The sequence below is a fragment of the Gracilinanus agilis genome, chromosome 3 (genome assembly GCF_016433145.1).
Source record: "Gracilinanus agilis isolate LMUSP501 chromosome 3, AgileGrace, whole genome shotgun sequence".
NCBI lineage: Eukaryota > Metazoa > Chordata > Mammalia > Didelphimorphia > Didelphidae > Gracilinanus > Gracilinanus agilis.
The window spans coordinates 392,475,429-392,497,000 of record NC_058132.1 but is presented as its reverse complement, the minus strand read 5'-3'; the positions used below and the strand labels follow the sequence as shown (position 1 = coordinate 392,497,000).

At 34.0% G+C, this 21,572-nt stretch overlaps 1 pseudogene; it reads left to right on the top strand.

Moving 5' to 3' along the window:
* Positions 1 to 110: 110 nt before the first annotated feature.
* LOC123241611 overlaps positions 111 to 21,572 on the top strand; it is a 55,934-nt pseudogene continuing 34,472 nt past the window's right edge.

The window sequence follows — 21,572 nt, the reverse complement described above, 5'->3', positions numbered from 1 at the left end:
GCCTGGACTGAACAAAACCCAACCCAACAAGCAGCATCTCAAAGTTTGGGGGGGCGTCAGTGGGGAGCCAAGAGTAGCGGGGGAGGTTTCCTTGGAATCGGTGAATCGCTATGGCTCAGCGGGGATGGTCAGAGGAGCCTCAGGAAGATGCTGCTGGAGACGAGTTCACCGATATAATCAAGATCCGTTCTGGTAGGATCCTGTCTCCCTTTATGGGGGTGGAGGGCTGCGAGGGATTCAGGGGGTCTGGGAAGGGACTTGATCCCCTGTCCGCCTTGGGGCTCTCCTGTTTTGGATTTTCCCTGGAAGTTGACACCGTGCAGGGGAAAGTTGCTCAGTTATGCACAGCCGCGGTCCAGCCAGAGCTGTTGACATAGAGCCCCGTGTGGGTGTGGTTGTGAGGAGGCGAGGTCCCTCCTGCGGAAATAGGCACTCAAGTGTGCCTGCCTCCCAAGCAGTGTGCAAAGTTGGTTGGCAAGGGCCGCCTCACTTGGAGGAGCTTCTTGAGCTTGGTTGGTTTGTAGGATATTGTTTTAGCCCCCACATACTTGCTCATATTACTGCGTTTATTTTTTCCCCCTTTTGGCAGTAAAGGTAAAATCATCCTGAGGGGGAAAAAGCTTTAACAAGGTGGAGATGATTAAAGGTTAGCTGAGGCTAACGTTAGTGAATGGAAGAGAAAGGATGCAAGCTAGAATACCTGGCTCTTTAAACATAGTGGTGCCCAGGAAAATAATAAAAATGTCAGAAGTGGTAAAAGTGGGAATTTAGGGTAACAGTAACGGGCAGAAGTGTACCATTCGAAAAGGAGTATTGATCTAGTTGGAGGGTCTTTCAAAATAAGCCGTGGGATTCTGAATTATTTCCACTGTCTCTCCTTCCCGTCCTCCTTTTGCATGTGAAGGTTTTATATCATAAATCTATGTTTGGTGGTCTGGCAGACATGCAAACTGTTGTATACCAGAGGGTAGGTCGTTAAAGTTGTAAATGGAAGCAGCTGTTAGGTTTCCCCCACAGGATAAAGTTTCACAGATGCCTGAATTTTCTATTCTTACCCTTGGAATTGCATCAAAATATAAACAGCAAATAAATTCATAATCATTGACGATTACTTTATTTGGTTTTGCAATTACGGATCCAAAACAATCCACATTCCATTCAATTTTTCCCTGAAATTAATGATTTGGGAAAATTAAAAGTCAGAAACAGATACTGTGTTCAAGTCACTAGAAAAAAAACAAAAACAAAAACACCAAAAACTGGGAAAACAAACATATACACCTGACTCTCACAAGTATTTGCCTGGGATTATAAGGTTTTATTTGCCATTGTGTAAATGGACAATATTGTCGGAATCAATAAGCTGTAATCTCAGTAAACAGTATGAGGAAAAAAAATTTTAATTCTTTTTTATTAGTTATTTTCTTTACCCTAGTGTCTGGAGAACATAAAGCATATATTCTAAGTAAATGAATGAAAAACTATTTGGAATATTATGAATTATGAGCCCAGGGAATCATATAATCTAATAACTACAAAATGAAGACCTGGAAAATATTTTCTAGGATGATAGTAAAGATCCATATGTTACCAGAACTTTAATTGTTCACCCTGGAATTTAGAGATGAAAACTAATGCTTTGGCTATGGTAGTTATGTTATGGTTATACAAAATGTGCAGGATGATGAATGCTTAGAAATTAGTAATAAGTAAGGGAATCTGTCAGAATAATTATGTGTCTTATTTAACATTGTATTTAGATCTACACTGACCAATAATATTTTGGAAGTGTAATAGGGTGGAGGAGGGATGGGAAAGTAAATACTTTTAAATAATATATTATTAGAATCCTGATAAAAAAGAAAATGCTGCACAAGAGGAGGCGGAAATTGGATTTTGTAGAAGGAAAAAGAAGGGAAAAAAAGTCTATCAACTTTTATAAAGTTTGCATCACTAAAATTTAATGCTTTTTAATTTGTTTTAATTTGTTTCCTGAAAAAGGAAACAATGTCAAATAGGATAGACAGTGGACGTGTAATCTCAATTATAGAAAAGCCTGTCTTTTAATTGATATCTCCAAACAATTTTCTAAAGGTTTATTATCTAGCATAACAGTCTGTTAAAATGATGTCTCATAAATATTTGGGGGGCATTGAATTTACCTTTAGGGACACTCACTTTCATTTAATGACTTTTAAGCCTTAAGTTTAAAAACTAAAGGATAAGAATTTGCATCATAATGCTTTTTATGTTATGTATGTACATTTAAAAGACTTTCCAGCCCCATTAGTGAACTCTCAAGATCCCATAGAACTTGTGGTTAATCACTGCCTTATGTAAATGATTGATAGGCATAAATAACTTTTTTAAATGTAGTATATATGACTGGCACCAAAGAGAGGAACTTAAAAACATCTGGGTAAATACAATACCCCTTTTGTTTCTTTGCTCTCTTTTGCTTTTATAACTTATCATTAGTGCCAGTTAAGCTACACAAGTGTCAACTTTTGCTAACAAACATGCATCCCTCCTAGAATGTGAAAACGAACCATACCTAAGAGAGGTAATGAGATTTTAGGGATACTGTTGTGTATAATTTATTTTTGACATTTTAATAGGATTTTGGAAAATGCAAAAATGTATAGATATTTTACTTGGAAGATATTTTTATATCATAAGAACAAATCAACATTGATGATACAGTGCTTTTGAATGGGTAGCCAATGCATGATGGGGTTTCTAATCCCTATATATTATATAGTGTACTGAATGTTGTTTCGACATTTCTTTCTAGCTGAAGTTACAGAATCTAAAGTTTATTAGTCTCTTGTAATTGTGTTTCAGAAGATTTATGTATGATCTAGGGGCCTGCGCAAATCATCAAAGAATCATTTCAGTGGAGTGCAGTGCTAGCCATAGTGAATTTGTTTCTCACCTGAAGTATTCTTCAAAAAAAGAAATGCTTTCATTAAATGATACTAAGTAATATCATCTTATGTCTTAAGAAAAATAAAATGAAATAAACCATTGAACTATTTTAATTGTCTTTTTAATGTTCAAATGGTACAAATGGTACAAATATAAACATTTTGTTTTGTTTTTATTTTGGTAACATTTTGTTGTAACTACAAACCAATAAAATAAATAAAAACTATTATGGCAGAATCAGATATAACTTTAGCTAGTCAAGTACTCTACATTTTATTAGGTGAACCTCAGAACTTTTATTGTTCAGATATTTTGTCAGCAAAGCATATATGAATATATGGTTAAAGATTATATAAAATTATTCAATAAAATGTTTTAAAATGTTGAAAAATATGACTAAAATCAGTACTTGGCATTATAAGCTTGTGTGTATTTAAGTATTTTTTTTACATAATTATAAGTAAATATTGGATTCTTCCTCCATCTCCCTCCATCAAAGAATAATCTTTAATGTCCTAGAACACCTTTCTTAAGATCTAATGTTGGAGAATAATCTTCTGAGTTATTCTTTACTTTATTGTTTTTGTTTGTTTTTAAGATAAACCTATTTTCTACAGGTTAAGTAATGAAGTCCCCTTAAAGGATGTACTGGAGAGATCAGTGTTAATCAGAGATTATAATTAAGCAGGTCTTGGTATAATGAAATTTCTATATAGTTTGACCCAGGAATAAGGAATATTCAGTGTAATTGTTATAAGAAAAAATTGATCAAATATTTATTTAAAATATTTGGCATAGGGGAGGTTCTAGGTTCAAATCCGGCCTCAGACACTTCCCAGCTGTGTGACCCTGGGCAAGTCACTTGACCCCCATTGCCACCCTTACCACTCTTCCACCTAGGAGCCAATACACAGAAGTTAGGGTTTAAAAAAAATTAAAAAAAATATTTGGCATATTTTTTCAATTATCACCATTAAACAATAGCATAAAAGTTAAAGTGATTTTTAAATGTTATTCCTGGAAATCTTGGGTTTACCTGCCAATCAGTGATAAGTGGTCAACAGATAGTGTTAGTGATGGCAAGGATGGTTGATGCCCTCTCTACATGGTTGCTCCTGTGCATTCTTGCTATATACTAACAATTATACAATCAAGATCTTACATTTGTCATGTGAATATAACTGCTAAATTACATACAATTTTGAAAAAAAAGCATGCTACTTCACTATTTTTCAAGTAATTGGGAATGACTAAGATAAACCGTGACCGAGAATTTTTCAAAATATATTGAGCTCGTTCTTTTCAGAAGACTACAAGACGCTGGAGAGGGAGAAAGAATTTTTGTTTTCTGGTGAAACTCTCATAAAATGCCTCTGTTGCTTTCACTGAAAACAGTTCAACAAAGTTAAAAAAGTATGACTAGTACTGTGAAATAACTTCAAATGACAGTGAATAGACGATAGTAAGTTGAGTAGGCACATATTTAAAATCAACCTGGACATAATCTATTATGTTCACTGATCAGTTCATGACACAGGAGAGTCACCATTGTGCTGCTTGCTATAATTGTATATAAAGTAACTAAGCTTGAAGTTAGACTTTTGTGGAAAAGTTACAAATACTATAATGGCTATTAACATTTTTTCAGCATTATTCAATTTTGTAAGTATCAAATAATCTAGTTTCTAAAAAACTATGACTTTTAAAAATTGAAATAGGGGGCAGCTGGGTAGCTCAGTGGATTGAGAGTCAGGCCTAGAGACAGGAGGTCCTGGGTTCAAATCTGGCCTCAGCCACTTCCCTGCTGTGTGGCCCTGGGCAAGTCACTTGACCCCCATTGCCCATGCTTACCACTCTTCCACCTATGAGACAATACACCGAAAGTTAAGGGTTTAAAAAAATTGAAATAACTGATAGCTAATGATATTTTAGTTTTTCAACAGAAAAATTTATATTACTGCATGGAATAATTTTTGAAAATTATTTATTTAGAACTACTTTTTTTAAAGGAGAAAACATCACTTTATACAATATAGAAACTACTGACCTAGATAAGAAGAATACAGTCTTGGAACATGAGGTGTTTTGCTTTAATCCTGGATTGTAGTTATAATTATATAGCTTTGGAAGAGCCAAAATATATAATTAGGTTATTTGTTCACTGAATATAGTTCATTAGTTATTGACTTAAAAATACTATCAGCTGACACAACCTCCCATGTAAAAATAACAAATTGAGTAGATAATGTTAAATTATACATATATTTGAGTAAGGGTGAGGAAAACCATAAAAATTCAACTTTGAGGTTATACATATTCTAGTATCTGCTTCCTTTCAATTTAACAAATTTTCTTGATTTTAATTTCCTCCTCAATCTGTTCCATATTGTGGCCTCCATAAAGGTAATTGAGTGAAGAGTTTACATTTATAAAAATAGTAATGATTATAAATGTATCAATAGGTACATCATAGAAGTATTTCATGGATAAGGAAAAAAAGAAGAAAATAGATAAGGAGACATGAAGTATAATTTAAATGCACATCAATAAATAGTCTAGCCAGGGCTTTGAACTAGTGCAATGGAATGAGAGACTCTGCAGAGCTTCAGTATTCCAATAAATAGTTGATTTATTGAGAGCAGATATGGACCTATGTCAGGAGAGCATATAGTGAGTTAAGTTTCTGAAAGCCTTCCTTTTGTTCTTTGAGGATAATACTTGATGACTCCAGGGAAAACTGGCCTACTCTGAGCTAGAGTTATTATCAGATCTGAGAAGGTGACAAGTAACTGCTTTCCTTACAGAACGTATGTTCTTTAGCAAGCCCTTTCCTATTGGATGCTCTCTTTCGTGAAGGCCTTTACCTGTATCTCAGACCATCCATATTGAGGGAATTCCATAATAATTGAAGCTGTGCTGCATTAGCATGATAGTCTTGCTGCAATATGGACTTTAAGATGCTGTTAATCATGGTTGAACTCTAAATGAAGACTGTTTCCTAATTTGTTTATGATTTGTCATCTTAAAGTCATTTTCAGGAAATTTTTTTTTGAAAGTTGGCCTCATAAAACCTTGTGACAATTTACAGTATTTTCCCTTTTAGTGTGTTTTTAAAGTATATTTTATATATGCTCTTGATATGGTGACTGATTTAGTTTGGTGGCTAGGTATCCCTAGTCCAGCAAGAAAAGTCTTGGCCCTGAATACCATTTCTCTTTTGCACTTTCTTAGGCAATTGAGTGAAAAATGCTTCCAATTGGTCTTCTAAAACTTTCATTTTAAATGAGCATAATTTTATTGTGACAGATGGTCACAAATACAGGCATGCCAGCAGACAAGTACATTATGTGCATCATGATGGAATACTTGGGGCCAAATTTTGGTCTAGGAAAGTTAGAATGACCAATTGTACTTAGCTTTAGAGCTTAAAATTGGTGTATAGCATGACTCCAGGGGAAACAATTTCAAAAGTAATTGATATGTGCTATAGAAACACTTTAGTAGTTTATATTGGGGAATGAGTAAATGAAAAAAAAAGCACTTATTAAATACTTAGAATTTGCAAAACATTGTGGTAGGTGTTGGGAGTACAAATTGCAAATTAAGACAGTCCCTGCTCTCAGGATCTCAAATTCTAATGAAGGGAGACAACACATAAATTTCAGCTGCAAGTGAGATGGAAAGGTCCCATGGTCCTTAGGGTTCAACAGCAAAATAGATGGTAATTGTTCTTTTGTAATGTCATTTCTGCAGATAGAACCATAACAGTTTCTGATGCTGAGCAGTCCAACAGAGAGCCAAGAACTTAGGTGGCATTAACTGTTTTTTTGGGGGATCTTTAATGGCTGTGGTTGTAGCACCCACAGAAACACATACTAGTATACAACTCCAGGACATTTGTTTCTTGGCATTGTGGCTGTACAGGAAGGAGGGATGGAAGGAAGGTAAGAAGGAAGGAAGAAAGGAATAATGAAAAGTAGGAAGGCAAGAAAGTATTATTGAGCAATTATTGTGTGACAGGCACTGTGCCTGTTGGGTATACAACAATTAGGTACATAGATACAAGTAAAAAAAAAATCCAATCCATTCCCTCAAGGAGCTTATTTTTTAATAGAGGAACGTAAAGGGGACTGAAAAGTGTCAGGGGCTGAGGTGAGAGAAAATGAGGTTACCTAGAGATTAAAAATTCAGAATGTCAGGAAGAATACAGGGAAGGGGAATGAAAACAGGTGGTTTCCGGTCTCTCAAAATAAAAAAGGGGAGTATCCCAAGAGGAACTCACCATAGATATAAGATAGTGGACCTTGTGGAGGGATATTCCATGGTATGTTGTCTGAGGAGTGGTAGGCTGTCTCAGGAAGAGAAGATCCTGGGTTCTGAGGGAAGGTTCTGGATTAGGCAGTAGGAGAGAGAATATAACTTCACATTCAGAGGAAATTAGGAACCAGCCAGGGAAAGAATGAAGACAGGCCAACCTCAGCCTCACCACAGAACAGAGGGTCCAAGAGAAATGCACTGTTAGAAGCATGTGGTGGTATAGAATTGTGGGAGTAGAATTGAATGGAGGTGGTAGGAGAAAACAACCATTAACAGGGTACCTGATCTTTATCCTTAGCACATTAGTAAACAGTTTAGCATTGGAAATAGCAAGGAAAGTAAACCTCTTTAACACAAATATTACCCCCTCTTAATGATGGCTATGGATTGGTCTGGAAGAAGGATCTTCTCTTTTTCACTACCCTTTCTTGCCTCTGACACTAGAATGGTGATAATCTAGAAGTGTGAGGCTTACTACTATTTGTGTCTCCATTTTGAGTATTTCATTTTCTTAAAAAGTTATCTGGGGGGCAGCTGGGTAGCTCAGTGGATTGAGAGTCGGGCCTAGAGATGGAAGGTCCTAGGTTCAAATCCGGCCTCAAACACTTCCCAGCTGTGTGACCCTGGGCAAGTCACTTGACCCCCATTGCCCACCCTTACCACTCTTCCACCAAGGAGCCAATACACAGAAGTTAAGGGTTTAAAAAAAAAACAAGAGAAAAAAAGTTATCCGGAATAAATATTAAAAGAAGGATGGGTGGAACTCCACTGCTAGTTACATATAAGTAAATAAATGGGATTGATCACCTGTGAAGAAAATCTTACTTAAAAGAACTTACAAACGAATTATGAGCTGTATATATAACACTAACAGAGAAGATAGGAATTAATATTGCCACTTTTCCATACAAATAGCTTCCCTAGCTCCTTTCTGCTTACCAAGTGGAATTCCTACCCATCTTCTTAAAAGCCTAATCAGATGCCATCTCAAAGGACATCCCCCCTTCCTCACTTTCTGTCACAGAATTTGCGGACTATTTTCTCACATATAAATGCAGATACATAGAAATAAGCACTGTCTACATAATGCTGTGCATGCAGTATATCAATGTACATATATTTTATATTTTTTTATTAAAAACAACAACAAAAAAATGGGGGCAGCTGGATGGCTCAGTGGATTGAGAGCCTTGGCCAAGAGATGGGAGGTCCGCGGTTAAAATCTGGTCAGAGACTTCCTAGCTGTGTGATCCTGATCAAGTCACTTAACCCCCCTTATCTAGCTCTTACAGCTTTTCTTTCTTGAAACCAATACAAAGTATTGAACCTAAGATGGAAGGTAAAGGTTTCAAAAAAAAAAAAGAATGAATTGATTTAGTCAGAGAATCAATGTATATAAAGCTTTCAAGAATGTAAAATAAAAATACAATTCTTTTTCTCTGGAGAACGATGAACAAACACATTTAGTCTTATAACAGAGTGACTGTAACAACAATAACATCAGAGCAAGCTGGGTTTTTAGAAGTTTAATGTTAATAACCCTTTTTTATAATTTATCTTGCTTAAGGGAAATTTTTACAAAAGGAATTTCTAAACTAATAATTCTGACCTTTCCTCATTATTTCAAAGAGAAATTATTTTTCTACTCTTGGGTTTTTAAGGAATTTATTTTTCCAATTCTGAAGTGCTTTTAAGAAGATGGATAGGAATTCTTCAGGTGAGGTGCGGAGTTTAATTGGAGTTTAAATATAATACAAAGAGTTTATAATTTAATACTAGATCAAGGCATAAATAAATATACTGTTTTTCCCCCAAAATAGTTCTTTATATGTTTTTCAGATTGTAAAATATATAGATGTCATTAGCCCCCTTTACTTCCTCATCATAGGGTTACATATCAGGAAAGTTTTTTGTTCCATGTTAATTCTTTTGAATTTGTATTCTTTTACCAAATAGGCATAATAACTAAAAGATCAATATAGCACATTTAGCTAGCTTCTTCAAGGACCAGAATCACTAATTATAGCCAAAAAAAAAAAAGAAACTGAATTGTATTCTGCCAGATAATAGTAAATTATGATTTGATTTTTCAAAGTTTTGCTGAACCTATTATTACTTTAATATTGCTTGCATTAATTGTAGATAAAGCTTTTTGTTGTTGTTGTTAGGCCATGGACAACCAAACTGCAGCTGTTTCAGTCAAGGAGGAACAGCAATTGGGTCCTCAAGGAAGTTCTGTTAGAACTGTCATTATGATTTCAGTTTAGATTTCATGCTAGCAAATGCTACCTTTATTATTTGGGAGATTCCTTTCTGAAGAATGTTTTAATTGAAGGTAATTGTTTGCTATTATGATGCCATCATGGCTTTCACAAGTATTCCATGCCAGCAAATACTAACTTTTTTATTCTAGAATATTCATTTCCAATGGATTTACTTAGTTTTGTTAATTACCATAGATCTGCCATCTATGTGTTTATTTGATTGTTTTTATTTATTTCTTTGTTAATTTAGACTGTGGCTTCCTATTTTGCCCAGGATAGAAATGTATTAGTCACTCGTGAGCCAGTTCCAGTTTTAAGTAGCTGTGGTTTTAACGTGCTTCCTTTTTCCCACCTCTGCTGGGATTACCCCTTTGTTGGGTCATCTAGTGACCCTATACTCCCAGGGGTTCACAGTATTTGTGCTGGACTTTTTACAAATTTAGCCCTACTGCAAATCTGAACTTCTGAACCAAAATGATCTACCAGCCCCAGCCTCCCCCAGGAACTGTGGTTAGAGTCATCTACAACCAAGCCAGGCCATCAACTTATCTCTAGCTTTTGTGAAATCTGCTTAAATTTTCAAATAGAGTCTTTGAAAGAAATTCAGTGTTATCTCTTCTCAAATCCTCAACACAGAGCTAAAGAGTTCTAATAAAGTCGTTCTGACTTTTAAAATAAAGTCCTTACATAAGAGCATACAAAATGATCTATTTCATAACAGTTACATTCCAGATATTTTGCTTGCCTCAGTTTGCAAAAGAATTGAGAAAACAACTAAATGTGAAAAGGAGTAGGATGGGCATATTTTGATGTATGTACTTGATGCTGCTGTTATAAATAAACATTAATTTTGGAGGCATATGACTAGATTTATAAGCATTTATTAGTAAAGAGAGGAATTGAGTTTCAGCCTTTCTAACTTAAGATCATGTCCCCTGCTGCATCCTTCTTGGTTCCCTTCACAGGGCAGCTTGACACAGATGACCAGATAAGAGGGCTCAGGGAGAGATAGCCTGCCCAGAGAGAATTAGCTCAGAGACCCATTCAGAAGCAAAGAGGCTGACTATGCTTCCTGTGCTGGCTTTTTAAACCCAAGCTTCTCCTCCAAATCTTTTCCTAGACAAATGGCTTTCAAATGTCATGCCTTACCTACATGTCTCTCCTTGCCTCTGTGGTCCCAAGAACCCTGTGTCAGGCCATCAGACACATGACTTTGATTCCTATATTGAGTCACTCAGGTGCACAGGATTGAAGCTGGGATGGAGGTCTTCTAAATATTTACTTCCCACATTGCAAAGTGTTGGGTAGATAATGTTAGCCTAGAATATGTTAATATCTGTCTAGTCAAGAATTCTCACAGGAGTGAATTTTTCTGTTTTACTTAAACAGCAATGAAATAGAAATTTGTACATGAGAAGAGAAAGATTATGATAGGCACAAATGACAGCTAAGGCAATACAAAAGTAGGTGACCAGTAAACAAGCCAAAACAGATGTACCAGAGAACGGATGGATCAAAAGATGAGGCTCAATGGGGGAAAGTCACTGATAAGACAATAGCCAAAAAAAACCCCTTTATTTCAGATGTGGAAGCCAGCTGATTTTAGGATTTTGACGGATGTGCTTATAAGAGAATTTATTTTATTGTAAAATTTAAAGCTCAAAAGCATTTTGCATAGTGGTATAATTATTTAAGTCAATGTAGCTCCAGCTTTTAGGATGACTGCACTATGAAAATTATAGTGAATTTTTCATGATAGGACAATATGACACCTTACTTGATTTTTTGGAGCTGAAAAGCAGCATAGCTGCTGTGTTGCTAAGCATAACAAATCTCTAGAAACAGTGTTGCACAGTGAATAGAGAGCAGCAAACCTTAGGAGCTGGAAAATGTGGCTTCAAATCCTAAATGTCCTGTGTTAACTTCATGACTGTGAACAATAATCTCACTCTCAATCTCCTACTGCTCTAAGTAACTCACAAAATTAAGAACTCACACAAAATTCCAGTCTGAATGGAGGGAGTTTCCTAATCTAATGAAAACACATATCTGGAACCAGTTCTTCCCCCATTAAAAAAAAAGTCTGTAAGATCAAGTATCTAACATCACATTTTAAGATAACATATCAAGTCCTATTTATGAAGTGTTTTAGAAGTGTATCTTCTTTTCCTAGCCAATTATTTTTATCACATCATTTTTCTTTATAGAAGCACCCATCTTCTGAATCCAAAATGGAAAGTTCTTATAATTGCTAAAATTAGCTCCCAAAGAATGTGGTGTTTACTCACAACATCTCTTTTTATACCAAATGTATGGAAAGTTTGGCTTTATGTTTTATTCACTGACATGCTATCTTTTAGTGTAGGCTATTTTTTGCAAATACTTGAGAATATGTGAGGCTAAAAGAAATGTACCCAGAAAACACTTCTACTATAATTATGCACAAGACTATGATTTGGCTTGGATTAAAATTCTGGATAGGAAAGTTAACTTGTTTAATAGGGATCCTTGTTAGGTAGATAATATTGAAAGCAAGTAAAGCAGGGTTATTGCTTGCCCCATCTTTTTAGCATGATATTTTCAATGATGTCAAAAGTCTTCAATCAGGATTAAAACACAATGAGGTCAGCCACTGCATTAACATTAAATTATTTAATTTGAAAAGGACAGGAGACAAGATTAAAGTAGAAGGAAAGTTATTGTATTACTTTTTGTTTGCAGATGATTGTGAAATTAACACAGTTCTGAGATTGGAATGAAAAGAGTATTGGTCAATTCTCTGCTACTTCTGATAATTTTGGTGTGACAATACCAAGAAGATAGGTTCTTCACCAATCAGCAGAACCCAAATATGGAACCATCAGTCACAGCAAGTGGAGAAATTTTGAATGCTGTGGACAAATTCACTTACCTTAATAGCATACTTTCCAGGGATGTCTACATAGATGATAAGATTGATGCAAGCACTGGCAGGACTAGCTCAGTATATGGGAGGTTCCAAGACAAAGTGTGGATGAGAAGAGGTATTAAATTAAAGTGCTAAGCTAACGAAGCCTTGGTGCTGATCTCATTGTTGTATTCCTGTGAAACTTAACGATATATCAGCTGAATGCCAGGTGATTGAATGTTTTCATTGGAATTGTCTTAGGAAGATCTGAAGATGACCTCACATGATAACATACCAGACCCCAAGGTCTTTTCTCAAGCTAATCTGCCAAGCATTTAAATTCTATTCCAGAGAACACAAATCTTGATGGGCTGGTCATATTGTTAAAATGTCAAATGTACATTTGCCTCAAAGACGGTTTTACAGAGAACTCACACATGAGAAGCGCTCTCACAAGGTTCAGAAGAAATGATACAAGTGCTCTCCTGAGTTATCTCTGAGGAACTTTGGTTTTGATTAGGAGACATGGGAGAGACTGGCATAGGACTGTCAATTATGACATGCCTACATCGAAGAAGGCACTGTGCTCTATGAGAAAAGCATAATTCCAATAGCTCAAAAGACATGGGAGATGTGCAGATTTTGAGACATCTCTCTCCCAAATGTTCACACAAACTATTTATATAGGAGGTATGCTAGAGACAAACTCACATTTGTCTGCTCAGCTACATTTATACACAATGCATATCAAGCCCGAAATAATGTTGTCATTTAGAATCTCTTTAAGGAGAAAGGAGAACAATCAATTAATTAATATTGAAACATGTTAAATGAACATTGATAAGTTATAGCAGAAAAAGCATTTTTTGAAAAATAACAAAGACTTGGAATTCACAGTTCCAAGAACTGTTTTAAAAAAGTTGATGAGGATAGTTATATCTAGCACAAAGTATACTGTGCTATGGATAGACTACTAAAACTGGAAACAGGAAGACTTGAGGTCAAATTCATCTTCAGATTCTTAATAGCTTTACAATATTAGGGAAGTCACTTAAGTTGCATTTGCCTCAGTTTTCTCAGTTATGAAATAGAGATGATAATAACACCTAACTCCCAGAGATGTTGTGAGAAGGCATTGGCACAGTGCCTGAGACATGGTAGATATAAAAACTAAATATTGTTATTACTGGTATTGTTATTGCTAATGCCTTATTTTTGTCATTTCTCCTCTCTATTGTTATGACACTGAACTTCTGCTAAAATATGAACTGTGGAAATGTTTATGAAGGCATTTTTTGTTTTGGTCAAAGGTAAAGTGGTGTCTCATTTTCCTTTGCTTACTGCCCAGTAATCTTCAATAATAAGACCTGTTTAGGTAAATTGGATGAGAACATATAAAATTCCCGAAAGAATTGTGGCCTGTATAAAGGGAGATGTAAAAATTCAGTAATGAAATCGTTAGATCACTAAGTAAAAATTGTATCTGCCTATAATTTTCATTTGTTTTGAAATTCAGTACTCTTCCCTTTAGCCCCCTAAAAACAGATTGACCAGGATTCTGATGGAGGGGGTAGCAGGGAGTAAATGAAACAAGGAAGAACATTTTCTTTATTCTTTATTTAAATGTTTTTATTTCATTGGACATTTCCCAATTACATGCAAAATAATTTACACTCATTTTAAAAAAAATTTGAGTTCCAAATTTTCTTTCTTCATCACATTCTTCTTCCCTCCTTGAGAAAGCAAGCAATTTAACATCAATTAAACATATGAATTCCTACAAAACATATTTACATATTAGCTATGTTTCAAGAAGAAAACAGACCAAAAACAAAGTTTAAAAAAGCATGCTTCAATCTTCATTCAGAGGTTATCAGTTCTCTCTCCCACATGTGGGTAACATTTTTCAGCACAGGTCCTTTGGAATTGTCTTGGATCATTGTCAATCATTGAAGCTAAGTTACTGTTGATCATTCGTAGAATATTGCTGCTATATTGTACAATGTTCTGGTTTTGTTCACTTCACTTTCCATCACTTTATATGTCTTTTCAGGTTTTTCTGAAACCATCTGTTATAGGACAATAGTATTCTATCACAATTATATATTACAACTTCTTCAACCATTCCCCATTTGATGGGTGTTGCCTCAATTTCCAATTGTTTACCACCACAAAAAGAACCACTAATAATATGTTTGTACAAGTAGTTCTTCTCCTTTCTTTGATCACTTTGGGCAGGTACATGTAGTAGTGCAGTTTCTTGGTCAAAGGATATGTACAGTTTTATAACCCTTTACGTGTAGTCTCAAATTGATTTTTAGAATGTTTGGACTATGATTAAAGCAATTGCATTAGTGTTCTAATTTTTCTACAACCTCTCCAATATTTGTCATTTTCCTTTTCTGTCATATTAGCCAACCTGATAGGTATAAGGTGGTACTTCAGAGTTGTTGTAACTTGAATTTTTCTTGTCAGTAGTGATTTAAAGCATTTGTTCATGTGATTATTGATAGCTGGTATCTTTATCTGAAAATTGCCTGTTCATGATAATATTCTTCAAAAGCATATTTCTTTCTGGGGTAGTTACATCTTGTTATATCTCTAATCATCTTGTAATCATTATCTTCTTCCCTCTTTTTTCCCACTTCCCTGAATCAGTCACATTCTAAATTTAGGGCTATAAAATATATGAAAGGAATCTTATTGGGAACTCATTTGTTATAGTGGGAAAATTATTGGTTTAACACTTTTTGATATAAAGCAGAATTGATATCAATGAATTGACAAATTTTAAGCACTAATTTATGTTAGACAGCATGTTACAAATTCACAAATATTTTAATAGTTTTTCATCTTAGGAAGCTTACATTTTATGGAGGAGGAAATATTTACACATATAGTTATAATCAAAATAAATACAAAGTAATTTTTCATGAAAATGTACTAGTAGGTAGGGAACATCTGGAAAGATTTCATATAGAAGGTGGTACTTGAGTTAAGTATTGATGGAAATAGTTTCTTAGTGGGCGAAGTGAGTAGTAATTTCATTGAGCAGTCATGTCAAATACACATAGAAAGGACCACTAAAGCATGCCTGAAAGATTCTTGAGGGCTGCATGTTGACTTAGGAAATTCTATTTCATTTTCGTTAGTAAATTAACCCATTAAAATCAGATCAGAACAGATTCGTAATCTGCTTAGGCTGTACTTAAGAATTTTGTGGGTCACATGTCTACCACCTCAACTTTAGAGACAGGAGAATAGCTACTCCGAAAATAGTCTAAAACCTGAATAGGAAATTTAGAGCCTGAAGTTCTTTTACAACATTCAAAAATGAATTATATATAGATATAGATAGATATAATTGATGTTATAATATTTTAATATACTTACATATGTTACTATATATCAAAATATATATACTCTTCAATTGGGATGAAATCTTGCCATCAATGTACATGGAAGTATTTGAATTGTGGCCTGATTAGATTTTTCTCTTTGAAGCAACTTTTGGGCTTTGAATGATTAAAGAAAACTTCACTTCCAGTCTAGACACAACTATACAGTAATTAACATTACAATATATGTAAGGACAAAATTATAGTCTGTTTTCAGTGCATTGTACTCAGAAAGTCCACAGTGGAAAGAGGTATGTACATTGAGTCAGGAACCTTGTGATCCATTTCCAGTGACACTAGCTTTGCCACCTTGGGCAAGTCATTTAATAGTTTTCTTTTTCCTTTTCTCATCTGTAATCCACTTTAATGTTTCCATCTCACAAATATGAATGCATAGAATTCTGAAGTAGGAAAAATAATGACTTTTCTGAGGACATCTATGTGACCTAATAAATAGAACACTGAATTTAGAATTAGCAAGACCCAAGTTAAAAATCCAGATTCACACATTTCCTAGCTGTATGACCCTGAGTAAATCATTTAAAATTCCTTTGCCTCAATTACCTTATCTTTAAAATGAGGATAACAACATCACCTACCAACCAGGTGCTATATTTGAAAATTGTTAAATTGAGAAATAATGATCTTAGCATGACTAATTTATTAGTTACACTAGAATTGACCAGTAATTTGGGTCAATGGTCCCTCTCAGTGATGAAAGATTCCAAGGGAGGGCTCATTTACCTTAATATGGTCTTGAGGATTACAGAATTGAATAGCATGTTGTTCCCACTCTCACACTGCTGTCTATCTTTTTAATCAATCATATTGTATTGTATTTTTGCTACAATTTTCTAAAAGTACCACCATATAACCTGTAAATTGACAGTTTAATTTCAGTACCTCTTTTAATTCTTTCATTTTCTTTTTCTTCTTCTCTTATGGCTGTATAGTATTTCTAGAACAATATTGAAAAGTAGTGGTGATAATGGCCATCCTTTGTGTAAATAGAATTAGCTGGATCCCATTAATAGTCAAAAATCTACTCAACCCAGGCGTGCTAATGATGTCACTCTCAGCTCCCTTAGTGGGGAGGGGAGACGAGTTACCCACACGTGACAATAAGTAACAAATCAAGAATAAGGGACTGCCCTTTGGGCAGTCCAAATCAATGTAGAAACTGCCATTTGTCCATTTGAATTAGAGGTGGACCACAGGAAGTGATGAAAGACACTATCTCTTTAAGTAAGTTAGTGAACTTCCTGTGGGAGCAGTTCCCTCTTTGAACTTGGTGAAGAAGCATCTCCTGAGACCACAGACAGATTACGCTCTATATTGTCACTTGGGTAAGTTAGGCTGACTTCCTTTGCCTAGCTGGGCCAATTCTAAACTCTGCCTATCTGGCTGTTGGGCCCTGTGGCTTACAGCTTCATTATTAAGCTTTATAACCTTCTTCTCTCTCAGTCCAGACAGGACTAGCCTCTACTTTTCTCTTTATTCCTACTTTTACCTACCGATTGTAAATAAATTCTTCAACCCGATGCTGACTTGGGTCTGATTTAATTACGGAATCAACCTAAATTGTTGATTCCTGGCGGCCACATATTTTAATATATATCTATAATACCTAAATTTTTAATCCTTACACCTTGCTTCACTCATGAACTTATTGGGAAGGCATTTATTTATCTCTTACTGAAAATATTTGTTGATGATTTTAAAGAGATACTCTTTGTCGTTTTAAAGCCTGTTCCATTTATTCCAATGTTATCTAGTGTTTTGAATAGAAATAGTATTTTGTAAAGTTTTTAGTAAAAAAATAGTATTTTGTAAAAAAAACCAAAAACTTATGTATCTTGAAATAATATCATTTGAGTTAGTTCTGTTATTGATATGGTCAATTTTGCTGGTAGTTTATCTAATAATGAAACATTTCTGTATTGCTGGTATAAAATCTACCAGTCATATAGCACATAATCCTTTAAAAATATTGCTATACTCTCCTTTTTAGTATTTTAGTTGACATTTTGCATCATTATTCATTAGGGAGCATGGTCTTCAGTTTTATTTTTATATTTTTGCTTTTCCTGATTTAAGTATCAATGCCATATTGTTCCATAAAATTAATTGTGTAGAGTTCTCTCCTCGGCTGTTTTTCTAAATAATTTTGAAACTATTTGGAATTATTCCAACTGTATTGAAATTAATTGTTCTTTAAATATATGGTATAATTGACTTGTGAATCCATTTGGCCCTTGGACTGTTTTATTTGGGAATTCATTGGTGGCTTCTTCCATTTTTTTCTAATATAGGGCTGTTTAAGTAGTTCTATCTCCTTTTCTGTTAAATTCTGAGGAATTTATATATTTTCTAAAAGTATATTAATCAGTTTAGCTTAGATTTTTGGATTTATTGGCATTGGCATATAATTGAACAAGATAACCCCTAATAATTGTTTTGATTTCCTCTTCATTGGTTGTGAATTCATCCTTTTCATTTTCAGTACTGGTAATATGGCTTTCTTCTTTTTTTTACCAACTTGACCAATGGTTTATATATTTTTTTCATAAAAGTAGCTTCTTATTAGTTCATATTTTTTCAATTTTATTAATTTTTCCTTTGATTTTCAGGATTGATGATTTGGTATTTAGTTGAGGATTTCTAACATGCTCTTTTCTTTGCTTTTTTAGTTGTATGCCCAATTCATTGATCTGCTCTTTCTGTATTTTATTGGTGTAAGCATTTAGAAATATAAAATTTCCCTATGTACTGCTTTGTCTGTATCCCCATAATTTTGGTGGGCTGTCTCTTTGTTGCTTTTTTCCTTAATGAAATTGTTGATTATTTCTATGATTTTTATTTGATCCAGTTATTCTTTAGGATAAAGTTATTTAGTTTCAACTAATTTTAGTCTTCATTTTCTCTAGCCCATTGTTGAATGTAAATTAATAGCATTATGATCTGGAAAAGAAACATTTAAGATTTCTACTTTTCTGTTTTTCGTTGTGAGGCTTTTATGTCCTATTTTATGAGCAGTTTTTGTTAAGGTACCATGTACTGCTAAGAAAAAAACATTATTTTCCATTCCTATTCAGTTTTCCCTAGAGACATAACAAATATAACTTTGTCTAAAGTTCTATGCACTTCTTTAATTTCTTACTTTTTTGGTGTTTAATTCTGAAAAGACAAGTTTAATGCCCCATACTAATATAGTTTTATTGTCTATTTCCTCTTGTAACTCATGTAACTTCTTTGGGAATTTGGATGCTATGCCATTTGTTGCACATATGTTTAATACTGATATTAATACTGATATTACTTTTAATTAGATAAGTTTTCACTTTTGTTTTGTCTGAGATTATGCTGAAGTAAAATAGATTCTGCTCCAACCTTTTTGTGTGTCTCCTTGCTAATTAGTTATTTTAAACACATCTATGTAAGACTAGTGACCAGCTCTCTCTGATAATTAAGGAATTTAAATTATTTTATAGAATCCTTTAGCATCTTGTAGACCTTAGTTAGTGGACTCCTTGGTGGTTAGAAGGGTTTGATTGGAAGATAAACCCAAAGGAGAGTCTTGGATGGACAGTATTCTTTTGGGGGCTGATAACGAGTTAACTAGTAATTTTAAGTCAACAGAGGAAAAGATGACAAACACAAAATTTTAAAAGAATAAGATTAACTTAACTTCTATTTTCACAGAATTGTTTTGAGAATCAAATGAAGTAATACTTGTAAAGCACTTGGCACAATGCCTGGCACATAGTGCCAGCTATTATTCTTATTGAAATTCACACTTCATATTTCCATTAGGCTGGATCTAATTGGCACATGACACATAATAATTTCAAATAATATGAATTCAAATACATGGGACCCTTTCAAAGAATTCATTATTCATTCTCATTAGAAGCGGTTATATTCTTTCTGTTTGTTCATATTCCAATGCAGTATTAAGATCTTGTGTAATTTTTCTTGAAGATTTTAAGTAGATCTTCCACAAAGATAACAACGGGTATGGAGAAAGCCTTACTCTAGGAAGAGTGTATCAGCAAAAGTTCTTTGGCTGACCCTTTGGTTGCTACTCTTCTTCCTCATTACATGACCAGCCTACCTTCCTATATGATCATATACAACGTCTTCAATGATATTCATTTCATCACTTATTTCTTAAATGTCATAATTAGAGGCCAATGTATTTCTCTATTGGCCTTTACCCTACTTAGCTTTGTTTGTTTGGATGTTGCTGCTTTCCAAAATTAATTACTGTATCATACCACCAAGATAAAATGTATATTAAGGGAACAATGTACTTTATATATGAGTATGCTGGTTTAAAAAAAGCATAACTTAGTTTTCTGAGTCTTTCACATTCTTTTCTTTCAATTCAGTTCTAAGCTTTTCACATCACCTATCTGAATTGTTTGCCTCAAATATATGGATTGGTAATCCATTAAGAACTTTTTTAATTTTTTAGGGCTTTTTGAGGGGTTTGTTTTGAGGTTTGTTGTTGTTATGTGTGCTAGTTAGTCAAATGTTTTGCTAATTTTGCCTCTTAAATATTCATGGATCTCATTTAGAAGGCTCTGTGATATTATGGACTTTATAACTTTTCATTCATAAAAAACATCTGGAAGATTATCATCTCTAGAGATTTCTTCCATTTCAACTTTGACCAAGATACCTTCTGTGACAATGGCAAAAATCATTAATGAGAAAACATCAACTTTGGTATTAATAATCAAAGGATACCTGAACAAAAATATTTCTATTTTTTAATTCAAGGAATCTGGTCAATTTTTCCATGTTGGTAGAATATATCTTATTGGAGGAGAGACATTAAAGATATATATATATGTATATATGTATGTACATATATATATATAGAGAGAGAGAGAGTTCTAGATATATATTGCTTTATTGAACCAAATACCTTTAATAATAATAATAATAATAATAGGTTAATGCGATTCTAAAACTTTTAGATAATTGTATGACTATAAAATGGTGCATTTCATGAAAAATAATCATTTGTAAAACTCTACCTTATCCTTTTTCATTTTTGTTTATCTCATGTATTTGAACATCCTCAATGATTTCGTAAATTTGAGAACACAAGTATATTTAAATGAATCCATGATCTCATCAGTGTAAGTATTCTGTCTAAATAATAGAGATCATAACCCATTTACACCTTACCAGTTTTGTACCCCTCTTGATTATGTTCTTTCAACTTTGCTAGCTGAGACCTGTTTCACTGTCTCTTAACATCTCTCAGATATTAATGGATTCTCCATTTTTTATCTCTCTCTCATCCCACATCAATAATATATACTTTTTCATTCATTTCCTTGATGATATCTGTTATATACACTTCTTTACAAGAATTGAGGAGTATTCAAAAGGCAGGGAAGCGGCGCATGTCTTGGAAACACATTACAAATAAGGAATTGTTGAGAAGTGTATTTAAAGGATGTCATCAAGAAAATTTATCAGCAAAAATTGTAGATATTGTGAGAGATAAATAATGAAGAACTTATTGATGTCTGAGATATGTTGAGAGAAATTAAAGTATTTAAAATATATGAATTAGCCAGACACATATATGCTGTGTCAATTAAAAATTCCCAGAAATTGATTCTGGGTAAGAAAATAAATTTATTGATCAGATTAGAAATAAGCAATAAATGAATTGATTATTGATCTCACTTGGTGATTGAAAACCCCCAAATCATACCATGGGCATCCACATATGCAATTTTCAAAGTTCATCATTCA